Source organism: Podarcis bocagei (assembly GCF_964188305.1).
Source record: "Podarcis bocagei genome assembly, chromosome: 13".
NCBI classification, from domain to species: domain Eukaryota; kingdom Metazoa; phylum Chordata; class Lepidosauria; order Squamata; family Lacertidae; genus Podarcis; species Podarcis bocagei.
The window spans coordinates 187,362-212,384 of record NC_138138.1 but is presented as its reverse complement, the minus strand read 5'-3'; the positions used below and the strand labels follow the sequence as shown (position 1 = coordinate 212,384).

General features: G+C 52.2%; 1 long non-coding RNA gene across 1 annotated transcript in view; it reads left to right on the top strand.

Annotated features, from left to right (window-relative positions):
• LOC308572517 overlaps positions 1–25,023 on the top strand; it is a 216,625-nt gene that overhangs the window by 166,600 nt on the left and 25,002 nt on the right. The window contains exon 2 of the long non-coding RNA XR_014001795.1: positions 22,297–22,367. This is a non-coding gene — a long non-coding RNA (uncharacterized lncRNA). The remainder of the gene's footprint in view (positions 1–22,296; positions 22,368–25,023) is intronic.

Sequence of the window (25,023 nt, the reverse complement as noted above, 5' to 3'; positions counted from 1 at the left end):
TCTCCCCAACCCAATTCCCTCCTGTTTGGGTGTCAGTTGCCCTTGCTTCGTAAGCACTTCCAACCTGACCTGGAGATCCCTGTAGGCGGCAGCTGCGTCCTCCTCTCTCTTCCTGGATGCAAGAGCCTCGGCATTCAGTCGTGACACTGCTTCTCTGAGTTCCGCTATCTGCTGTTCAGCCGTCATGTTGTCTGCCGTTCGTGAGCTCGCTAGTAGGCACCCGCTTTCTCTCCTCTCCGTGAGGCCGTAGATGCCCACAATTAAGAGACGGAGCTTACTGTCAGAGCTGCTCCCCGATCCTAGCTCACAGAGGATCACGCTAGCCAGCGATCATTAAGTAAAAGTCTTTATTGAGTTACAGTTTCCATTCTCAAGCTGCTGCGTGCAACTCTACGTCTTATGGTTAGATCGGCGAAGCTCCGTCTGAGTCTCCGCCCCTTGTGCACCAACTTAATATCCTAGCCCTGCTCCACCTTTTCCGCCTGACTGTTCTCCTCTGGGTCCCTCTGCCCCCCGGGGTCTCTTCCCTCCGGGATTCCTCTGAGGCCGACCCCCCGGACCCTCCTGTCTCCTTGCGCCGGGCTTTAGGACCTGGCTCCCTCTCCGGGCTGCCTACTGCGTCACTTTCCTGTGCATTTGAACTTGGCGCGCGCGCCCAACCTTCCACTTTCCGTCTGACCGTTTCTTCGCTCCCCGATGGAGGTGTGGCCACTCCTGACTCGTGCCCTCCCCCCTGTTGTGAGCTGCCAGTGCTTGATCCCTGGCTCCCTTAGAATCATAGAATCATAGAATCATAGAGTTGGAAGAGACCACAAGGGCCATCGAGTCCAACCCCCTGCCAAGCAGGAAACACCATCAGAGCACTCCTGACATATGGTTGTCAAGCCTCTGCTTAAAGACCTCCAAAGTAGGAGACTCCACCACACTCCTTGGCAGCAAATTCCACTGTCGAACAGCTCTTACTGTCAGGAAGTTCTTCCTAATGTTTAGGTGGAATCTTCTTTCTTGTAGTTTGGATCCATTGCTCCGTGTTCGCTTCTCTGGAGCAGCAGAAAACAACCTTTCTCCCTCCTCTATGTGACATCCTTTTATATATTTGAACATGGCTATCATATCACCCCTTAACCTCCTCTTCTCCAGGCTAAACATGCCCAGCTCCCTTAGCCGTTCCTCATAAGGCATCGTTTCCAGGCCTTTGACCATTTTGGTTGCCCTCCTCTGGACACGTTCCAGTTTGTCAGTGTCCTTCTTGAATTGTGGTGCCCAGAACTGGACACAGTACTCCAGGTGTGGTCTGACCAGAGCAGAATACAGTGGCACTATTACTTCCCTTGATCTAGATGCTATACTCCTATTGATGCAGCCCAGAATTGCATTGGCTTTTTTAGCTGCCGCGTCACACTGTTGGCTCATGTCAAGTTTGTGGTCAACCAAGACTCCTAGATCCTTTTCACATGTACTGCTCTCAAGCCAGGTGTCACCCATCTTGTATTTGTGCCTCTCATTTTTTTTGCCCAAGTGCAATACTTTACATTTCTCCCTGTTAAAATTCATCTTGTTTGTTTTTGCCCAGTTCTCTAATCTGTCAAGGTCGTTTTGAAGTGTGATCCTGTCCTCTGGGGTGTTAGCCACCCCTCCCAGTTTGGTGTCATCTGCAAATTTGATCAGGATGCCCTTGAGTCCATCATCCAAGTCGTTGATAAAGATGTTAAATAAGACCGGGCCCAAGACAGAACCCTGTGGCACCCCACTAGTCACTCTTCTCCAGGATGAAGAGGAACCATTGATGAGCACCCTTTGGGTTCGGTCAGTCAGCCAGTTACAAATCCACTGAGTGGTAGCAGAGTCAAGACCGCATTTTACCAGCTTCTTTACAAGAATATCATGGGGCACCTTGTCAAATGCCTTACTGAAATCAAGGTAGGCTATATCCACTGAGTTCCCTTCATCTACCAGGCTTGTAATTCTGTCAAAAAATGAGATCAGGTTAGTCTGACATGACTTATTTTTCAGAAATCCATGCTGACTATTGGTGATCACAGCATTCCTTTCTAGGTGTTCACAGACTGTTTGCTTAATGATCTGCTCCAGAATCTTCCCTGCTATTGATGTCAGACTGACTGGGCGGTAATTATTTGGGTCCTCTCTTTTCCCCTTTTTGAAAATAGGGACAACATTTGCCCTCCTCCAGTCTGCCGGGACTTCGCCTGTTCTCCAGGATTTCTCGAAGATGACTGCCAGTGGTTCTGAGATCACATCTGCCAGTTCTTTTAATACTCTTGGATGCAGTTCATCTGGCCCTGGAGACTTGAATACATCTAAACTAGCCAAATATTCTTGTACTGTCTCCTTAGTTATTCTGGGCTGTGTTTCCTTTGCTGAATCATTTGCTCCAAATTCTTCAGGTCGGGCATTGTTTTCTTTATCGGAGAAGACTGAGGCAAAGAAGGCATTGAGGAGTTCAGCCCTTTCTGTGTCCCCTGTTTGCATTTCACCATCTTCTCCTCTGAGTGACCCCACTGTTTCTTTGTTCTTCCTTTTGCTACGAACATACCCATAAAAGCCTTTTTTGTTGCTTTTAACCTCTCTAGCAAGCCTGAGTTCATTCTGTGCTTTAGCTTTTCTGACTTTGTGTCTACACGTGCTGGCTATTTGTTTGAATTCCTCTTTGGTGGTTTCCCCCCTTTTCCATTTTTTGTACACATCCTTTTTTAATCTTAATTCAGTTAAAAGTTCTTTAGATAGCCACCCTGGCTTCTTTAGGCACCTTCCATGTTTCCGTCTCATTGGTATTGCCTGACGTTGTGCTTTTACTATCTCCCTCTTAACAAACTCCCAGCCATCATGAACTCCCTTTCCTTTTAGTATTGCTGTCCATGGGATCTCACCCAGCACTTCCCTAAGTTTTATGAAGTCGGCTTTCTTAAAGTCAAGAAATTGAGTCCTAGTATGCTTGGCTGCTCCTTTCCGCTGTATAGTAAACTTCAGAAGAGCATGATCACTCGCGCCTAATGATCCTTCCACTTCTACCCCACTAACCAGGTCATCAACATTGGTTAGGACCAGATCTAAAATGGCTGTTCCTCTTGTTGCTTCTCCCACTTTCTGGACAATGAAGTTGTCTGCAAGGCCAGTGAGGAATCTGTTTGACCTTATGCTCTTGGCTGAGTTTGACGTCCAACAAATATCCGGGTAATTGAAGTCCCCCATTACTACTATCTCCCTTCCTTTTGCATGCTTGGCCATCTGTTCCAGGAAGGCATCATCTATGTCCTCCGTTTGGCTTGGGGGTCTATAGTAAACTCCCACAATGAGGTCTCTGTTATTCTTCTCTCCCTTAATTTTGACCCAAATGCTCTCACATTGGCTTTGAGGTTCTAAATCTTGGATCTCTTCACAGGTATACACATCCCTGACATATAACGCCACTCCTCCTCCTTTCTTGTCTGGTCTGTTTCTCTGAAATAGATTGTATCCCCCCATTATTACATTCCAATCGTGGGACTTATCCCACCAGGTTTCAGTGATGCCTATTATGTCATATTTATTTTGCTGTACCAAGAGCTCAAGCTCATCTTGTTTATTTCCCATGCTTTGCGCATTAGTGTACAGACATTGAAGTCCATTAATCATTCCCCCGTGTCTCTTATTTAAGGATTTTTTCCTCCCACCACTAGGTCCGCGTGCTGTTTGCTCCATTTGGTCTATGACATTTGGATGATCATCTTCATTAATTGATAGACTCCTACCTTCAGGAGCACTGTCTCCCTCCCCCACATTAGTCAGTTTAAAGCCCTCCTGATGAGGTTTCTGAGATTTTTGGCAAAAACATTCCTCCCAACCGTTGTGAGGTGCAGCCCATCACTTGCCAGAAGTCCATCTTCAAGAAACTGCAGTCCGTGATCTAAGAATCCAAACCGTTCCTGTTTACACCATTTGCGAAGCCAGCTGTTCACTTCCACTATTTTCCCCTCTCTCCCTGGGCCACGTCGTTCAACTGGGAGGACAGACGAGATGACAATTTGTGCATTTAGTTGCTTCAATTTCCTGCCGAGAGCCTCGTAGTCTCTTTTGATCTTCTGGAGGCTATTGCTTGCAGTGTCATTGGTTCCCACATGAACCAAGAGGAAGGGGTATTTGTCAGTGGGTTTTATGATTCCTTGCAGTCGTTCAGTTACATCTTGGATCTTAGCCCCGGGGAGACAGCACACTTCCCGAGACATCTTGTCAGGCCCACAGATCACTGCTTCTGTTCCCCTCAGTAGGGAATCCCCTATCACCACTACACGCCTCCTCTTGGGTTTGGTCGGGGTTCTTCCGTGAGCTGTCCGTTCCAAGGTCGCCTGCACATTCCCTGAGGACTGACTTTGCTGCTCGTCTTCATATACCTGATCGACTGTAATGAGGGAGAGATCCTCAAATGGAGTCTGCTCTTCGTCTTCCATGCTAGGGGAGAGGACCTCAAAGCGATTGTGTATTTCTAAACAATCAGAGTGAACCCTGGGCCTCCTACTTCTTTGAGTCACGTTTCTCCATATATCTGGCTCCTGTGTTGATGAACTAGCCTCCTTCTCAGGGGAGTCCCCTGTCTCCTCCTTGGTGGGGACGGTGTGCTCTGTTGCTTCCAAGAAGAGCTCCAGCTCTCTAATTCTTTGGAGCGTAGCTACACGTTCCTCCAGTTGCTGGACTTTGTCTTTTAAAAGGGCAATCAACATGCAATTGCTGCAGGTGAAGCTGCCTGCAACCTTTGGCAAGATGGCAAACATTGCGCAGGAATCGCAGGCGACTGCAGCTGTTCCCTCCCCTTCCATCTTGAGATCGTGTTGTTGGGGGTGGCTACAGAGGTCCTCCATCATAAAAAGCTTGAAGACAGGACAAATAACTTCGCCCACAAAAAAAAAACCTAGGTCTCCCCCAACAAACGTTTGAGACTAGCTCCCCTAAGTCTAAAAGATGGATATAACTGCGCGCGCCGCTGCCCTACAAACTCTGATAAGCTCCTCCCACAGCTAATCCCCTGCCTCAACAGAAACCCTGCCCCCTCTGACCTTTACACAGGGAAAAGAGCTAATCAGCCACAAGAAACACACACACACACAAGAAAACCCTTTTTGCTCCTTCTTCAACTGCTGCCCTACAAACTCTGATAAGCTCCTCCCACAGCTAATCCCCTGCCTCAACAGAAACCCTGCCCCCTCTGACCTTTACACAGGGAAAAGAGCTAATCAGCCACAAGAAACACACACACACAAGAAAACCCTTTTTGCTCCTTCTTCAACTGCTGCCCTACAAACTCTGATAAGCTCCTCCCACAGCTAATCCCCTGCCTCAACAGAAACCCTGCCCCCTCTGACCTTTACACAGGGAAAAGAGCTAATCAGCCACAAGAAACACACACACACAAGAAAACCCTTTTTGCTCCTTCTTCAACTGCTGCCCTACAAACTCTGATAAGCTCCTCCCACAGCTAATCCCCTGCCTCAACAGAAACCCTGCCCCCTCTGACCTTTACACAGGGAAAAGAGCTAATCAGCCACAAGAAACACACACACACAAGAAAACCCTTTTTGCTCCTTCTTCAACTGCTGCCCTACAAACTCTGATAAGCTCCTCCCACAGCTAATCCCCTGCCTCAACAGAAACCCTGCCCCCTCTGACCTTTACACAGGGAAAAGAGCTAATCAGCCACAAGAAACACAAACACACAAGAAAACCCTTTTTGCTCCTTCTTCAACTGCTGCCCTTCCTCTTCCCTGCTCTCTGGTGGTGACGCTGGTCCCGATTTCCAACTGCTCCCCTCTGAGTCCCCTCTGGCTCGATCTTCCTGGGGTGTCCCCCTAGGCTCCCACCTTGCCCTGGCCACTGGTGCTCCTTTCTGTGAATCTTCTGATTCACTGGAAAGACTCGGAGATCTCGGGTCGTCGTCATCACTCATCTTTTCTTCTGCCTCCCCCCCTCGCTCTCTGTTTCCTACCTTGCCCTTGCCTCTGCTCCTGAACCCCTGACAAACGGATATATGTATATGTGTGTGTATATATGCAGTGCTTCTTTTCTAAAAAAAATGATTGGGGGTACTCTCATTTTGACTCAAGAAAATCGCCATTTTTTAGTTCAAACCGGGAAAAATAAATACAGTAAATGGACAAAAGTACATTCAGAAAATGTTTTATGCATTCCTCTGTGCCCCCCCCCCAGAAAAAAGCACTGTATATGTTCTGCCAAAATGGGACGCGGGTGGCGCTGTGGGCTAAAGCCTCAGCGCCTAGGGCTTGCCTATCGAAAGGTCGGCGGTTCGAATCCCCGCGGCGGGGTGCGCTCCCGCTGCTCGGTCCCAGCGCCTGCCAACCTAGCAGTTCGAAAGCACCCCCGGGTGCAAGTAGATAAATAGGTACCGCTTACCAGCGGGAAGGTAAACGGCGTTCCGTGTGCTGCGCTGGCTCGCCAGATGCAGCTTTGTCACGCTGGCCACGTGACCCGGAAGTGTCTCCGGACAGCGCTGGCCCCCGGCCAATAGATGTGAGATGGGCGCACAAACCCCAGAGTCTGTCAAGACTGGCCCGTTTGGGCAGGGGTACCTTTACCTTTACCTTTATGTTCTGCCAAGGGCAGGGTTATTTCTGGATCTGGAGCCAATAAGCACACCAGTGGATGAAGAATAAGCAATGCTTTATTTGCATAAGGGTTTTTTTTGTTTTTTTATAATAAATTTTATTGATTTTCCATGCAATTATACATTTTTATCCAAAATACAACAAATTATCTCCTTTTTTGAACTTCCTTCAGCGTCTCTGATAATCATCCATATTTATAACTTTAATTACACATTCCCTTCTTTCGTATTGCCATTATACCTCCCTTCCCCCACTATTTCATATTAACAATATTTCTCTATTTTTACAGTGCCGCTTGAAATCCCACTAGAGTTGTGTTCACGCCGCATACGTTTTTCAGATAATCTACGAACTTTCCCCAGTCTTCGATGAACTTTTGGTCTTTGGTGTATCTGATTTTCCCAGTTAATTTGTCCAATTCCGCATAATCTGTCAATTTCAGTCTCCATTCTTTTATCGTCGGTATTTCCTCTTGCTTCCATTTCTGGGCCAACAAGATTCTGGCTGCCGTTGCTGCATATTGAAAGAGTTTACAGTCTTTTCTTCTTATGTCCTTTCCTAAGATCTCTAAAAGAAAAGCCTCCGTTTTTTTTGCAAAAGTCAGTGGCGTAGCGTGGGTTGTCAGCACCCGGGGCAAGGCAAGTAATTTGCGCCCCCTAACCCATGGATTTGCGCCCCCTTTACCATCTGTAAAACATTTTCATAACATTTTCTTTCAGTGCCGTGCATGCAGTAAATTTTATATTCTCTTTCCACAATTTTTCCCATTCATCAAATTGAATATTATACCCAAAATCTTTGGCCCACTGTATTATTACCGATTTAACCTCTTCATCTTTCGTATGTGTCAGGGGTTCCGGAGCAGAGGCAAGGGCAAGGGAGGAAACAGAGAGCGAGGGGGAGGAGGCAGAAGAAAAGATGAGTGATGACGACGGCCCGAGATCTCCGAGCCTTTCCAGTGAATCAGAAGATTCACAGAAAGGGGCACCAGTGGTCAGGGCAAGGGGGGAGCCTAGGGGGACACCCCAGGAAGATAGAGCCAGAGGGGACTCCGAGGGGAGCAGTTGGAAATCGGGACCAGCGTCACAGCCAGAGAGCAGGGAAGAGGAAGAGCGCCAGAGATCAAGCGCTGGCAGCTCGCAACAGGGGGGAGGGCACGAGTCAGGAGTGGCCACACCTCCATCGGGGAGCGAAGAAACGGTCAGACGGAAAGTGGAAGGTTGGGCGCGCGCGCCAAGTTCAAATGCACAGGAAAGTGACGCAGTAGGCAGCCAGGAGAGGGAGCCAGGTCCTAAAGCCCGGCGCAAGGAGACAGGGAGTTCCGGGGGGTCGGCGTCAGAGGAATCCCGGAGGGAGGAGACCCCGGGGGGCAGAGGGACCCAGAGGAGAGCAGTCAGGCGGAAAAGGTGGAGCAGGGCTAGGATATTAAGTTGGTGCACAAGGGGCGGAGACTCAGACGGAGCTTCGCCGATCTAGCCATTAGACGTAGAGTTGCACGTAGCAGCTTGAGAATGGAAACTGTAACTCAATAAAGACTTTTACTTAATGACCGCTGGCTAGCGTGATCCTCTGTGAGCTAGGATCTTGAAGCAGCTCTGACAGTAAGCTCCGTCTCCAAAAATTGTGGGCATCTACAGCCTCAAGGAGAGGAGAGAAGCAGGTGCCTACTAGCTAGCTCACAAACGGCAGACAACATGACGGCTGAGCAGCAGATAGAGGAACTCAGAAAAGCAGTGTCACAACTGACTGCCGAGGCTCTTGCATCCAGGAAGAGAGAGGAGGAGGCAGCTGCCGCCTGCAGGGATCTCCAGGTCAGGTTGGACATGCTTACGAAGCACGGGCAACTGACACCCAAACAGGAGGGAATTGGGTTGGCGAGACGAACAGGCGGGCTGGTCTCTCACTTCGATGGGAATTTGCAACAGTACCCCAATTTTAGAGCAGATGTAATGTGTGCACTGCAACTGCTGGACAAAGACTTTAGAGATGAGCAAGAGAAAGTGGGGTTCATCATGTCCCATTTGCATGGGGAAGCTAAAGCATGGCTACGCAATTTGTGGAGGGATAAGGATCCGGCGCTCCAAAATGCGGATGCCTTTATTAAAGCGATGGATGGGTGTTTCTTATCAAGCATTGACGTGGATCTTGCTCGGCAGCGGATACATGGACTTAAACAAGGAAGGGCCAGTGTAAGGCAGTATCATGCCCGCTTTTTCGCTTTGGTCAGTGCTCTGGAATGGGACAGGGATTCGGCTCCTGTAAGAGACCTGTTTTGGGAGGGATTGCACGGCTCTGTGAAAGATGAAATTGCGAGGGGGGAGAGACCCCGGACCACGCAGGAGATCGTTCAGAGGGCGCTAGCCGTGGGGGTGCGGCTGGAAGAACGTCCGTGGAGCAGGGACGAAGGGCGTGGAGGGCGCGAACCAGCCAGGGGCTCCTCCTTCCTTCCCAGAGAAGCAGCGCGTGCGCAATCCACGCCTCCACAAGGAGGAGGTGGGGAACCTATGGAGGTTGGAAGTGCAAGGGCTCAATCAGCAGCCAGAGCCCTAGCACCGACAACAGTGAAAGCGAAGCCTCCTAGAGGGAACAGGAAGTGTTACATCTGCGAGGAGCCAGGGCATATGGCGAAAGAGTGTCCCCAGAGGCTCCACAAGCACACTGCAGCCTCAGCAATGGTAACTGCAGCAACGCAACAAGGAGGACCACAGCAGGGAAACGACGATGTCTGGCTGGAGGAAGAGGCAATGGGGCCCAGCCAGACGTGTCACTAAAGAAGTCCCCGGAGATTTCACAGCCCATGGACCCCCTCCCGCCCAAACCGGTAGTGCGGCTCACCGCATCGATCCAGCTGCCCAATGGAATCACCATGGACGTGCCGCTCACCATTGACTCCGGAAGCAATGCGGACTTTATAGGGCAGGACTTTGTAGACCGGCACGCTATACAGTTGCTGCCGGCCACGCTGCCCCTGCAGGTGGTCACGGTGGATGGCAGGGAGCTGCTAGGGGGGCAAGTGGTGAAGCAGACGCCACCAATGGTGATGCGCCTTGGGAATCACAAGGAAATCATCAGCTTCAACGTCACTCGACTGTCGGACACGCCCATTGTATTGGGCATGAGTTGGCTGGACAAGCACAGCCCAACGCTGGCTTGGTACCAGAGGCAGCTGACCTTCGGCTCTTCCTTTTGTGCTGAACACTGCATCGTCCCCCGGCAGGACGGGGAGGAAGAGGAGTCACAGCTGCTGCTAGGCACGCTGCAAGCGATTCCCCACAAGTACGCAGAATTTTTGGAGGTTTTCTGCGAGAAGGAGGCGGACAGGCTACCCCCCCACAGACCATATGACTGCAAAATTGACCTGCTGCCGGGGGCGGCGCTACCTAAAGGGAAGCTGTATTCCATGTCTGAGGACGAACTACAGGAACTCAAAGAGTTCATAGATCATAATTTGGAGCGCGGTTTCATCAGGGAGTCCAAGGCAGCGGGGGGCAGTCCGGTATTCTTTGTTAAGAAGCGGGACACGCCCCAAAAAAGACTGGTGGTGGACTATCGCATCTTAAACAGTGTGACCAAGCCATCGGACTTCCCCATGCCCCGGATCGACGACCTCCTCGCAAAGGTACGGAAGGGCAGCGTGTTCACCAAGTTAGACCTGCGAGGGGCGTACAACCTCATTCGCATGCGGGAAGGAGATGAGTGGAAGACGGCCATGTCCACGCCTCTGGGCACCTACGAATATAGAGTTATGCCTTTTGGATTGCAAAATGGCTCCCACGTTTTTCAAGCGTTCATGCATCACGTGTTGGCGGGGCTGCTCTACAAGACGTGCGTCTGTTTCTTAGATGACATCCTGATCTTTTCGGAATCGCAGCAGGAGCATGACAGACACGTCAGAGAAGTGCTAAGCAGGCTACAGCAGCATAGGCTCTACGCCAAGCTGGAGAAGTGCCAATTCGACGTGACGGAGGTGGATTTTCTGGGCTACAAGTTGTCTGACAAGGGGCTCGCCATGGACAGCGCCAAGGTTCGAGCGGTGTTGGACTGGAAGAGCCCACGCAACCGGAAGGAGGTCCAACGGTTTGTCGGCTTCGCGAACTTCTATCGCAAGTTTATCAAAGGCTTCGCTATGCAGACAGCGGCCATCACGGACACGCTTAGCTCCAAGAAAAAGAAATTCATCTGGACAGAGCAGGCGGAGCAGTCCTTTCAGGCACTCAAGCGTCTCTTCGCGTCGGAAGAGCAGCTGCTGCATGTCGACCCCAGCAGGCTGATGAGGGTGGAGACAGATGCCTCGGACAGAGCCGTGGGAGCAGTCCTGCTGCAGAAAGACCCGCAGGGGGTTTGGAGACCGGGAGCGTTTTACTCCAGGAAGCTCAGCAAGTCCGAACAGAATTACACCATCTGGGACAGGGAGTTGCTGGCCATTCATGCAGCATTCAAAGCATGGAGGCACTTCCTGATCGGCGCCAAGCACGCAGTGCAGGTCTGCACGGACCACAAGAATCTGGAGCACTGGCGCACGGCACAGTTCCTGAACCAAAGGCAGATACGTTGGGCTGAGTTCTTTGCGAACTTTAACTTCCGAATAGAGTATGTCCCGGGGGACACCAACATCATGGCGGACGCTCTCTCTCGTAAGCCACAATATCTGGAGGACGCCAAGCCAGCGGCCGCCATGCACATCTTCGCACCAACAGTGTGGGCGTGCGCTGCGGCAACAGTGGACCTGGAGGCGGTGCGGCGAGCGTTGCAGGATGACTCCTTCGCGCAAGCGAAGATGGCAGAGGTGCACAGGGGCACGGCAGCGACCAACGAGTTCCAGCTGAGAGATGGATTGCTCATTCGTAAAGGGGCCATCTACGTGCCGGGAGACGAACTTCGCGCCAAGGTACTGCAGCAGCTGCACGACGCGCCCACTGCCGGGCACTTTGGCAAGGAGAAGACGGTGGAATTAGTCACCAGGGACTTCTGGTGGCCCGGAATGAGAGGGGAGGTCGCGGACTACGTGGCGCGGTGTGACACCTGCCAGAGGGCCAAACCGGTGCACAAACCGCCGGCCGGACTGTTGGAACCGCTGCAAACTCCGGTCGAACCATGGGAGAGAGTGGCCCTGGACTTTGTCACGGATCTGCCCAGCTCGAGGGGCAAGACGGCCGTGCTGGTGGTGGTGGACTTGTTCTCCAAGATGGCACATTTCATTCCGTGTGCCAAGGTGGCCACGGCGGAGCAAACCGCCAAACTGTTCATAAACCACGTGTTCAAGGTTCACGGTCTGCCACGGTCTATTCTGTCCGACCGGGGGCGGCAGTTCATCTCGAGTTTCTGGCAGAAGCTAATGGGCTTCCTGAACGTAAAGATCAACCTGGCGTCGGCGAGACACCCGCAGACCAACGGGCAAGCGGAGCGGGTCAATGCCATCATGCAGCAGTACCTGAGATGTTATGCGAATCAACAGCCTGCGACGTGGGTGGATTACCTGCCGCTCGCCGAGTTTGCCTACAACAACACGAAGCACGTGTCCACGGGGGTCACGCCGTTCTTCGCCAACAATGGGAGGCACCCCAGAACCTTCCCGGGACTGGAAAGAGTGGGGGAGGGGGAGCCGCAGACAGCAGATGCGTTCGCGTCGGAGTTGCAGGAAGTCCACGATCAGCTGCGGCGACACCTGGAGCTGGCCAAACATGCATACAAGGTGCAAGCGGACAAACACAGAAGGGTTGGCGAAGAGATCCATGTGGGAGACTGGGTCTGGTTAGCAGCCCACGCAGTGCCGGCCAGGTCGTTGGCCAAGAAGAAGCTGGGGCATAAGCAACTGGGGCCCTACCAAGTCGAAGAGCAGGTCAACCCGGTAGCTTTCAGGCTGGCGCTTCCGGAGGGTTCCAGAATGCATCCGGTGTTCCACAGATCGGTGCTCACTCCCTACAAGGCACCGCACAGGTTTCAGGAACCCGGAACGGCACCGAGTCCGCTCAGAGAAGGAACCGGGCACGCGGGAGTGGCACAGAAGGAACGCATCAACGAAGTCACGGAGATTTTGGACTCCAGATGGGGGGAAGAAGGGGTAGAATACCTTCTCGCCAAGGAGGGCACCCCGGCCAGTGCGAACAGCTGGGTGCCGGGCTACGCCTTGGACGAACCTCTGCTCAAAGACGAGTTTCATGCCCTCTTCCCACATAGACCAATGCCAGCAGACTTTTTCGACGACTGGCTTTTCACGCCAACGCTTTCTGCCAGCACGTTCCGGGGGTTCGACTCGGACGAAGACCCGATACGAGACGCCCGTTCCACGGAGGGATCACCCTCGGGATCTGCCTCAGAACCCTCGTATTGGTGGGACGATAGACCAGAGGAGCAGTGGCGCAGGAAGTGGCAGGAAGGTCCAGGACGAGCAACGCCGCCAGGAGGAAGTGAGGGAGAGACGGACATGGACGTTTTCGGGGACGACCCTGGTTTCGAGCACGGCGGCACAGAGATGGAAGCGGAGGTGACCGTCGTCGACGAGAGCAGGGAGGCAGAACCGGGAGACTTCAGATGGAGGCCCGCCACGGGAAGCGAACTGTATCCGACGTTCGTCCCTCTGACACAGCAGCACCCAGTTCCCGCACCGGAAGGAGGGGAGGGGGGAACGGGGGGCTTCGAGGGGGGGATGGATGTCAGGGGTTCAGGAGCAGAGGCAAGGGCAAGGGAGGAAACAGAGAGCGAGGGGGAGGAGGCAGAAGAAAAGATGAGTGATGACGACGGCCCGAGATCTCCGAGCCTTTCCAGTGAATCAGAAGATTCACAGAAAGGGGCACCAGTGGTCAGGGCAAGGGGGGAGCCTAGGGGGACACCCCAGGAAGATAGAGCCAGAGGGGACTCCGAGGGGAGCAGTTGGAAATCGGGACCAGCGTCACAGCCAGAGAGCAGGGAAGAGGAAGAGCGCCAGAGATCAAGCGCTGGCAGCTCGCAACAGGGGGGAGGGCACGAGTCAGGAGTGGCCACACCTCCATCGGGGAGCGAAGAAACGGTCAGACGGAAAGTGGAAGGTTGGGCGCGCGCGCCAAGTTCAAATGCACAGGAAAGTGACGCAGTAGGCAGCCAGGAAAGGGAGCCAGGTCCTAAAGCCCGGCGCAAGGAGACAGGGAGTTCCGGGGGGTCGGCGTCAGAGGAATCCCGGAGGGAGGAGACCCCGGGGGGCAGAGGGACCCAGAGGAGAGCAGTCAGGCGGAAAAGGTGGAGCAGGGCTAGGATATTAAGTTGGTGCACAAGGGGCGGAGACTCAGACGGAGCTTCGCCGATCTAGCCATTAGACGTAGAGTTGCACGTAGCAGCTTGAGAATGGAAACTGTAACTCAATAAAGACTTTTACTTAATGACCGCTGGCTAGCGTGATCCTCTGTGAGCTAGGATCTTGAAGCAGCTCTGACAGTATGCCATTCCAACAATATCTTATACATTTTTGACCGAGTTTTATATTAATTGTTTATTATGTCTATTTGAAATTTAGATTCTTTTTCTACATAACCCCTTTCTTTTAAGTCTTTTTTAAACATTTCATTTACTTGAAAGTAATGCAACCAATCATATACATAATCTTTAACTTGTTCAAATGGTTTCAATTTCCATTTTCCTCCTTCTTTAATTACCAATTCACCATATGTACTCCAATTACCTCTCATATTAATTTTCTTAACACTCATTACCTCCAGCGGAGATAGCCAATAAGGGACTTTTGGCTCCAACACAGTGGTGCCTCGCAAGACGAAATTAATTCGTTCCGCAAGTTCTTTCTTCTTGCGAGTTTTTCGTCTTGCGAAGCACGGTTTCCCATAGGAATGCATTGAAAATCATTTAATGCGTTCCTAGGGAAACCGCTTGCCAGGCTGGCGGTGCGGAGAAGGGCTTTTCTCCGCACCGCAAGCCTTCAGGACAGGTACGGGAACAGAGGGGAAGGCGCGCAGCGCTTCTCCTCTGTTCCCGGGGCTTGCGTGGGAGGAGGGTTTTTCCTCCCCACCGCCAACATTCAGAACAGCATTCTGAATGTTGGCGGTGGGAAGGAAAACCCTCCTCCCACCCCAAGTCTTCAGGACAGCCATCCGATGCCGGGCTGCGGGAGGAGGCGTTCCCCCCGCCCGGCATTGGAGCTTCGTTCCGATGTCCGGGGGCGGGAGGAGACGTTCCCCCCCCGCCGGACATCGGAGCTTCGTTCCCATGTCCGTTGGAGGGAGGAGACGTCCCCCCCCCGCCGGACATCGGAGCTTCGTTCCGATGTCCGGGGCGGGAGGAGATGTCCCCCCCCCCCGCCGGACATCGGAGCTTCGTTCCGATGTCCGTTGGAGGGAGGAGACGTTCCCCCCCGCCGGACATCGGAGCTTCGTTCCGATGTCCGTTGGAGGGAGGAGACGTCCCCCCCCGCCGGACATCGGAGCTTCGTTCCGATGTCCGGCGGCGGGAGGAGGTCCGAGGACAGTGGGGAAGACGCGCTGCGCTTCCCGGCTGTCCCGGAGATTTCCCTATGGGCTGTCGTCTTGCGAAGCAAGCCCATAGGGAAATTCGTTTTGCGAAGCGCCTCCAAAACGGAAAACCCTTTCGTCTAGCGGGTTTTCCGTCTTGCGAGGCGTTCGTCTTGCGGGGTACCACTGTATATTTTTGTATCTATCCCATACTTCTATTAAAGAACTCCTGAAAATGTGGTTTCCCGCTCAGGCTTGTGCGATTTTGAATATGACACCTGAAGCTGGAGGATGCCCCACGGCGATTGGTGGATCTGGGATTGGGCTGAGGTGGGTGATGAAGGTGGGGCTCACACAAGGCACCCCTAAGTGTCCGGGTCAGGAGGGATGACCATTGAGTGCCTCCAGCTCACAACCCTGTGTGGTGGGCTGAGGGGATGGGAATGAATCATCCCAATAACAATTTACACCCGGCTGGGTGTGAACGGAGCTGATTCAGCCCTCTCTTTCTCTCCCGATAAGTATTTTCTATTTTCTAGGGTGCTAGTCTCCGTCCAGGTGGGCGCTGTGCCACCCGCCTCGCAAGCGAGACTCTTCCGCTACCACTACCAGGGAGAAAGTGGCAAGTCAGGGTTTGCTTGGGCCAATGGAACTCCCTGCCAAAGGAAGAGCCTCCGGCACTTGAATCCACTGCCCACCTGACTCTTCTTTTCATCTCTCAGCTGGCACCGAGTTCTGGTTGGGCCTGGCAAGAGGAGAAGCTTCTGGTCGACAGCGGTGGCAAGTTTCAGGCAAGCCTTCTCAGAAAGTTTGGGGGCTGTGGGACTGCCTGCCACTGGAGTTGCTATAATAATGAATTTTCCTTATGTTATTCCTGTTAAACTCCTTTTAAAGGTGACAGTGTTTGTCCACTTTTGGGACTGCCTGCCACTGGATGCCCTATAAAGATATGGGGCTTTTCAGCATGAAAAAGAAATCCCAATGACCCCTTTGGGACTCACTGCTACAGTGCCGGGGGGGCTTTGGAACTCCCTGCCACTTTGAAATGCCTCTCTGGGCGAGGCGTTCAGCAGGTGGTGGGTTCGAATTCCTCCCTGGCAGGAATGCAGACTTAAAGCTGCTAGTCTGAACCCGTGTCTTGCGGTGGACAACATAGCGTACGCAGCCGGAGGTGGGTGCGAGGAGCAGTGCCAGGGGAGCAGCAAGGAAGGTGAAGAAGCCCAGCAATTGGTGGATCCAGGTTTTGAGAGACAGTATTTTTGCATGGCTTCTTTCCGGCCAGAGCAAAGAAAAGTGACCATGAGAGTAGAGATAATTTATTAAATTTATCTGCTTTATCTGGTTCAATAATTATAATAATTATAATTATTATTTAATTATTGTCAGGGGTTCAGGAGCAGAGGTACAGGAAAGGGAGGAAACAGAGAGCGAGGGGGAGGAATCCGAAGGAAATATGAGCGATGACAGCGGCCCCAGATCTCTGAGTCTTTCCAGTGAATCGGAAGATTCACAGAAAGGGGCACCAGTGGTCAGAGCAAGGGGGCGCCTAGGGGGACACCCCAGGAAGATGGGACCAGAGGGGACTCAGAGAGCAGCAGTTGGAAATCGGGACCAGCTTCCCCACCAGAGCGCAGTAGGGGGGAGGGGTCCCAGGTATCGGGATCTGGCGGCTCGCCGCAAGCGGGAGGGCATGAGTCAGGATTGGCCACAGCTCCATCGGGGAGCGAGGAAACGGTCAAGAGGAAGGTTGAAGGCTGGGCGTGCGCGCCAAGTTCAAATACACAGGAAGGCAGCACAGTAAGCAGCCCGGATAGGGAGCCAGGTCCTAAAGCCTGCCGTAAGGAGAGAGAAGAGTCCGGGGGGTCAGCGTCAGAAGAGTCCAGGAAGGAAGAGGCCACGGGGGGTAGAGGGACCCAGAGGAGGAAGGAAAGACGGAAGAGGTGGAGCAAGGCTAGAGTATTAAGTTGGTGTACAGGAGGCGGAGACTCAGACGGAGCTTTGCCGGTCTAGCTTCTAAGACGTAGAGCTGCGCGCTGCGGCTTGGAAATTGAAACTGTAACTCAATAAAGACTTTTGTACAGTACTGCCGGCTAGCGTGGTCCTCTGTGAGCTGGGACCTGGAAGCGGCTCTGACAGTAAGCGCCGTCTCCCTTTTGCACCAAAAGCCTCGCAGCGTGAGTGGGCGCAGCGAGGGGTGAAGATTGGTGCTTCGCGAGCTCACGAAAGTCGGACGAGATGAATAGTGAACAGCAGATAGCAGCCCTGCAAAACGCAGTGACACAACTAAACGCCGAGATACTCGCATCCAGGAAGAGGGAGGTGGAAGCGGCTGCCGCCTACAAGGATCTCCAGGTCAGGTTGGAAGTGCTTACAAAGCAGGGGCAACCGGGACCCAAATCGGAGGGAATTGGGCTGGAGAGAAGAGGAGGCAGCCTTGTATCTCATTTCGATGGGAATTTACAGCAGTACCCCAACTTCCGAGCAGATGTGCAGTTTGCGCTGCAACTGCTGGACAAAGACTTTAGAGATGAGCAAGAGAAGGTGGGGTTTATTTTATCCCATTTGCATGGAGACGCTAAAGCGTGGCTGCGCAATCTGTGGAGAGATCAGGATCCGGCGCTCCGAAGTGCGGATGCCTTCATTAAAGCGATGGATTCGTGTTTTTTATCAAATATAGACGTTGATATCGCCAGAAAAGAGATACATGGGCTGAAACAAGGGAGGGCCAGTGTGAGGCAGTATCATTCCCACTTTTTTGCACTGGTCAGTGCCCTGGAATGGGACAAAGATTCAGCTCCAGTCAGAGACCTTTTCTGGGAAGGGTTGAACAGTGCGGTAAAAGACGAAATTGCGCGGGGGGAGAGACCCCGGAGCACTCAGGAGATCGTTCAGAGGGCGCTGACGATTGGGGTGCGTCTAGAAGAACGTCCATGGAGCAGAGACGAAGGGCGTGGAGGACGCGAGTCGGCAAGAGCGCCTTCCTTCTTTCCCAGGGATGCAGCGCGTGCGCACTCCACGCCTCCGCCAGGAGGAGGAGGGGAACCTATGGAGGTTGGAGGCGCCAGGGCTCAGTCAGCAACCAGAGCCCTAGCACCGGGAGCAGTCAAAGCGAAGCCTCCTAGAGGGAACAGGAAGTGCTACCTCTGTGACAGTCCTCAGCACATGGCGAAAGAGTGTCCCCAGAGGCTCCACAAGCACACTGCAGCCTCTGCGACGGTAACAGAAGCAACTCAGCAGAGAGAACCACAGCAGGGAAACGACGGAGTCTGGCTGGAAACAGAGGCACTGGGGCCCAGCCAGACGAGTCAGTGAAGCAGTCCCCAGAGATTTTGCAGCCCACAGACCCCCTCCCGCCCAAACCAGTAGTGCAGCTCACCGCATCGCTCCAGCTACCCAATGGACTTACAATGGAAGTGCCAATTACCATTGACTCTGGTAGCAACGCGGACTTTATAGGACAGGATTTCATCGAGCAGCACAATATAACGCTACTGCCAGCCACGCTGCCCCTGAAGGTTGTCACGGTGGATGGCAGGGAATTGCTAGGGGGGCAGGTGGTGAAGCAAACGCCACCGATGGTGATGCAAATTGGAAATCACAGGGAAGTCATCAGCTTTAATGTCACCCAACTGTCGGACACGCCTGTAGTATTGGGCATGAGTTGCCAGGGGCGACGCTGCCGACAGGGAAACTTTATTCCATGTCTGAAGATGAGCTGTAGGAACTCAGGGAGTTCATAGATCATAATTTGGAGCGCGGGTTCATCCGGGAGTCCAAGGCAGTGGGGGGCAGTCCTGTATTCTTTGTGAGGAAGAAGGACACGCCCCAAAAAAGACTTGTGGTGGACTATAGGATTTTGAACTCGAAAACCAAGCCCACGGCTTTCCCCATGCCCAAGATCGACGACCTCCTCGCGACGGTGCGCAAAGGACGCGTGTTCACCAAGTTGGATCTGCGAGGGGCGTACAACCTTATTCGCATACGGGAGGGCGACAAGTGGAAGACGGCCATGTTCACGCCCCTGGGCACCTACGAATACAGAGTTATGCCGTTTGGATTACAAAATGGCTCCCACTGTTTTCAAGCTTTCATGCATCACGTGTTAGCGGGGCTCCTCTACAAGAAGTGTGTCTGCTTCCTGGACGACATCCTGATATTTTCAGAATCACAGGAGGTTCACGACAGAGACGTCAAGGAAGTTCTGCAAAGGCTACAGGAGCATAGACTGTACGCCAAGCTGGAGAAGTGCCAGTTCGACATGACGGAGGTGGATTTCCTGGGCTACAAGTTGTCGGACAAGGGGCTAGCCATGGACAGCGCCAAGGTTCGTGCAGTGTTGGACTGGAAGAGCCCGCGCAGCCGGAAGGAGGTCCAGCGGTTTGTCGGCTTTGCTAACTTCTATCGCAAGTTCATCAAGGGGTTCGCGATGCAGACAGCGGCCATTACCGACACGCTCAGCTCCAAGAAGAAGAAGTTCATCTGGACGGAGCAGGCGGAGCAGTCCTTTCGGAAACTCAAGCGCCTCTTCTCGTCCGAAGAGCAGCTACTGCATGTAAATCCCGGCAAACCGATGAGGGTTGAAACAGATGCCTCAGACAGGGCCGTGGGAGCAGCCCTGTTGCAGCAAGACCCGCATGGGGATTGGAGGCCGTGCGCCTTCTACTCCAGGAAGCTCAGCAAGTCGGAGCAGAACTACACCATCTGGGACAGGGAGTTGCTTGCCATTCATGCAGCATTCAAGGCGTGGAGGCACTTCCTGATCGGAGCCAAACACACAGTGCAGGTCCGCACGGACCATAAGAATCTGGAGTACTGGCACACGGCGAGGTTCCTGAACCAGAGACACATACGTTGGGCGGAGTTCTTTGCGGAACTTCGACTTCAGGATAGAGTACGTCCCAGGTGACAACAACGTCATGGCGGATGCACTGTCCAGGAAGCCGCAATACCTCGAGGAGGCGACGCCAGCGGCGGCCAAGCACATTTTCGCACCAGAAGCATGGGCGTGCGCTTCGGCAACCGTAGACCTGGATGCTGTACGTCGCGCGCTGCAGGAAGACTCCTTCGCACGAGCGAAGATGGAGGAGGTGCACAGGGGCACGGCGAAGGGCGACGAGTTCCAGATACGCGAAGGGTTGCTCATCCGCAAAGGGGCCCTCTACGTGCCGGGAGACAAACTCCGCGCTAAGGTACTGCAGCAGTTGCACGACGCACCCACCGCCGGGCACTTTGGCACTGAGAAGACGACAGAATTAGTCGCCAGAGACTTCTGGTGGCCCAAGATGCGGGGAGAAGTCGCGGATTACGTCACGAGGTGCGACACCTGCCAGAGGGCTAAGACAGTGCATAAACCGCCGGCGGGACTGCTGGAACCGCTGCAAACTCCGCTCGAACCGTGGGAGAGGGTGGCCCTGGACTTTGTCACGGATCTGCCCAGCTCGAGGGGCAAGACAGCAGTGCTAGTGGTGGTGGACATGTTCACCAAAATGGCACATTTCATTCCGTGTGCGAAAGTGGCCACGGCGGAACAGACCGCCAAACTGTTCATAGATCACGTGTTCAAGGTTCACGGTCTGCCACGGTCTATACTGTCCGACCAGGGGCGACAGTTCATCTCGAACTTCTGGCAGAAGCTGATGGGCATCCTGAATGTCAAGATCAACCTAGCGTCGGCGAGACACCCGCAGACCAACGGACAAGCGGAGCGGGTCAATGCCATCATGCAGCAGTACCTGAGATGTTACGCACATCAGCAGCCTGCAACGTGGGTGGACTACCTGCCACTCGCCGAGTTCGCCTACAACAACACGAAGCACGTGTCCACGGGGGTCACGCCGTTCTTCGCCAACAATGGGAGGCATCCCAGAACCTTCCCGGGACTACAGAGAGTGGGGGAGGGGGAGCCACAGGCAGCGGACGTCTTTGCGTCAGAGTTGCAGGATGTCCACGAACAGCTTCGAAGGCAGTTAGAGCTAGCTAAGCACGCATACAAACTGCAGGCTGACAGACACAGGAGGGTTGGGGAAGAAATACAGGTGGGAGACTGGGTTTGGTTGGCAGCCCAGGCAGTGCCGGCCAGATCGTTAGCGAAAAAGAAGCTCGGACATAAGCAGCTAGGGCCCTACCAAGTCGAGGCACAGATCAATCCGGTGGCTTTCCGGCTGACGCTTCCGGAGGGTTCCAGGATGCATCCGGTTTTCCATAGGTCAGTACTCACTCCCTACAATGCACCTCACAGATTTCAGGAGCCAGGGACGGCACCGAGCCCGCTCAGGGAAAGGACCACGCAGGGGGGGTCGCCAGAGGGGGAGCCCATCAACGAGGTCACAGAGATTTTAGACTCAAGATGGGGGGAAGAGGGAGTAGAATACCTTCTTGCCAGAGAGGGCACCTCAGCCAGTGCCAACAGCTGGGTGCCGGGCTACGCTTTGGAGGAACCTCTGCTCAAAGACGAGTTTCATGCCCTCTTCCCACACAGGCCCATGCCAGTTGGATGTACGCCACGGGAAATGAACTGTATCCGGCACTCACCCCCATAACAACGGAGCACCCAGCACCCACACCTGAAGGAGGGGAGGGGGGAAAGGGGGGCTTCGAGGGGGGATGGATGTCAGGGGTTCAGGAGCAGAGGCACAGGAAAGGGAGGAAACAGAGAGCGAGGGGGAGGAATCCGAAGGAAATATGAGCGATGACAGCGGCCCGAGATCTCTGAGTCTTTCCAGTGAATCGGAAGATTCACAGAAAGGGGCGCCAGTGGTCAGAGCAAGGGGGGCGCCTAGGGGGACACCCCAGGAAGAAGGGACCAGAGGGGACTCAGAGAGCAGCAGTTGGAAATCGGGACCAGCTTCCCCACCAGAGCGCAGTAGGGGGGAGGGGTCCCAGGTATCGGGATCTGGCGGCTCGCCGCAAGCGGGAGGGCATGAGTCAGGATTGGCCACAGCTCCATCGGGGAGCGAGGAAACGGTCAAGAGGAAGGTTGAAGGCTGGGCGTGCGCGCCAAGTTCAAATACACAGGAAGGCGGCACAGTAAGCAGCCCGGATAGGGAGCCAGGTCCTAAAGCCCGCCGCAAGGAGGGAGAAGAGTCCGAGGGGTCAGCGTCAGAAGAGTCCAGGAAGGAAGAGGCCACGGGGGGTAGAGGGACCCAGAGGAGGAAGGAAAGACGGAAGAGGTGGAGCAAGGCTAGAGTATTAAGTTGGTGTACAGGAGGCTGAGACTCAGACGGAGCTTCGCCGGTCTAGCTTCTAAGACGTAGAGCTGCGCGCTGCGGCTTGGAAATTGAAACTGTAACTCAATAAAGACTTTTGTACAGTACTGCCGGCTAGCGTGGTCCTCTGTGAGCTGGGACCTGGAAGCGGCTCTGACAATTATATATTCTAATTTTAATAATTACAATTACAATAAGAAAAGTAATCAAAATTACAATAAGAAAAATTGCAATCATTATTATAATTATAATCACGATAGCAATTTTTCTTTCTAAACACACAGACACAGGTAGAAGCCCAGAATGGTAGAGCTAGAAGGGACCCTGGTGGTCATCCAGTCCAATCCCCTGCAATGCACACACAGGACATACTAATGGATTCTTTCTGCCCTCAGGGAGCAGAGCCCCCACCCTGCCTTGCGGGGTGCCGTCACTTTGCATTTGTAGGACCGGGTCTGGATTGCGGAGCTGCCCGTTGGTGGGAGAATGAACACCGTAAGAGCAATCCAAGCTTATTTGTCCTCTTTCTATTAACTAAAACACCTATGCTTGATTCGGGCTGATAACATTTCGCTCTGTGATTTTTGGTTGAATGTGCATTCTAACCCCAAAAACAGCTATTTGAAATAAACCCAATCAGAGCGTTTTCATCTTCTTTCTACGTAGATGGAACGCAAAACACCTTATTGCTTTGTTGGGGGGTGATTCTGGTGCTCACCCAAAAAACACCATGTAAATTCCAACTATGATTCTATGAATTGAAATAAGCCCAATCGAAACTTATTCCTCTTCTTTCTACGCATATGGATGCAGAAATATGGCGTTTTGTTATTTTGGTCTCATTACATACACTTTGCGATTTCTGGGTAAAAGTGCATTAATACCAAAGAACACGACTTTGAAATAAGCGAAATCCAAGATTCTTATTTCTATGTAGATGGAACCGAATACCTGTTTTGCTTTCTTTAGGCTTATTACACTTTGCTTTGTTATTTGTGGGTAAATGAACACCGAAAGAGCAATCCAAGCTTATTCGTTCTTTCTATTGAGATGAACTTAAACACCTATGGTTGATTTTGGCTGATAAAAAACATTTCACTCTGCGATTTTTGGTTGAATGTGTATTCTTTTTGCTTTGGTTGTGTGATTCTAGTGCAAACCCAAAAAACACCCTGTGAATTGAAATAAGCCTCGAAGCTTATGCGTCGAAGCTTATGCGTCTTCCATATGCGGAGAAAGAAGCGGAAATATGGTGTTTTGTCATTTTAGGCTCATTACACTCACTTGGCGATTTGTGGGTCAATGTACATTAGAACCAAAGAACACGACTTTGAAATAAGCGCAATCCAAGATTCTTCTTTCTATGTAGATGGTATCCAAAACAACCTGTTTTGCTTTGTTTATGCTTATGACACTTCGATTTGCAGTTTGTGGGTCAATGAATACCGAAATGCAATCCAAGCTTATTCGTCCTCTTTCGATTGAGATTAAGTTAAACAACCTATGTTTGATTTTGGCTGATAAACATTTCACTGCGATTTTGGGTTGAATGTGCATTCTTTTTGCTTTGGTTGTGTGATTCTAGTGCAAACCCAAAAAACACCATGCAAATTCAAATAAGCCCTCCCGAAGCTTATTCGTCTTCTGGAAGAAGCATATGGAAGAGGAAATATGGTGTTTCTTTATTTTGGTCGCATTACATTCACTTTGCGATTTTTGGGTAAATGTGCATTAACACCAAAGAACACGACTTTTTAATAAGCAAAATCCAAGATTCTTCTTTCTATGTAGACGGAACCCAAAACAACCTGTTTTGCTTTCTTTAGGCTTATTATACTTTACCTTACCTTTACTGTTAACCAACCAACAGGCTGTCTCTGGGCAGACTACTATCTCTGAGGCAGACTTCTCTTTTCTGGGCAGGCTTCTTGGGAGAAGGGGGCGAGCCTGTTAGTCCACCAACGGGCAGCTCCGCAATCCAGACCCGGTCCTACAAATGCAAAGTGACGGCACCCCCCAAGGCAGGGTGGGGCCTCTGCTCCCTGGGGGCAGAAAGTATGTGCCTGTGTGTCTATGCATTGCAGGGGATTGGACTGGATGACCACCAGGGTCCCTTCTAGCTCTACCATTCTGGGCTTCTACCTGTGTCTGTGTGTTTAGAAAGAAAAATTGCTATCGTGATTATAATTATAATAATGATTGCAATTTTTCTTATTGTAATTTTGATTACTTTTCTTATTGTAATTGTAATTATTAAAATTAGAATATATAATTAAATAATAATTATAATTATTATAATTATTGAACCAGATAAAGCAGATAAATTTAATAAATTATCTCTACTCTCATGGTCACTTTTCTTTGCTCTGGCCGGAAAGAAGCCATGCAAAAATACTGTCTCTCAAACCCTGGATCCACCAATTGCTGGGCTTCTTCACCTTCCTTGCTGCTCCCCTGGCACTGCTCCTCGCACCCACCTCCGGCTGCGTACGCTATGTTGTCCACCGCAAGACACGGGTTCAGACTAGCAGCTTTAAGTCTGCATTCCTGCCAGGGAGGAATTCGAACCCACCACCTGCTGAACGCCTCACCCAGAGAGGCATTTCAAAGTGGCAGGGAGTTCCAAAGCCCCCCGGCACTGTAGCAGTGAGTCCCAAAGGGGTCATTGGGATTTCTTTTTCATGCTGAAAAGCCCCATATCTTTATAGGGCATCCAGTGGCAGGCAGTCCCAAAAGTGGACAAACACTGTCACCTTTAAAAGGAGTTTAACAGGA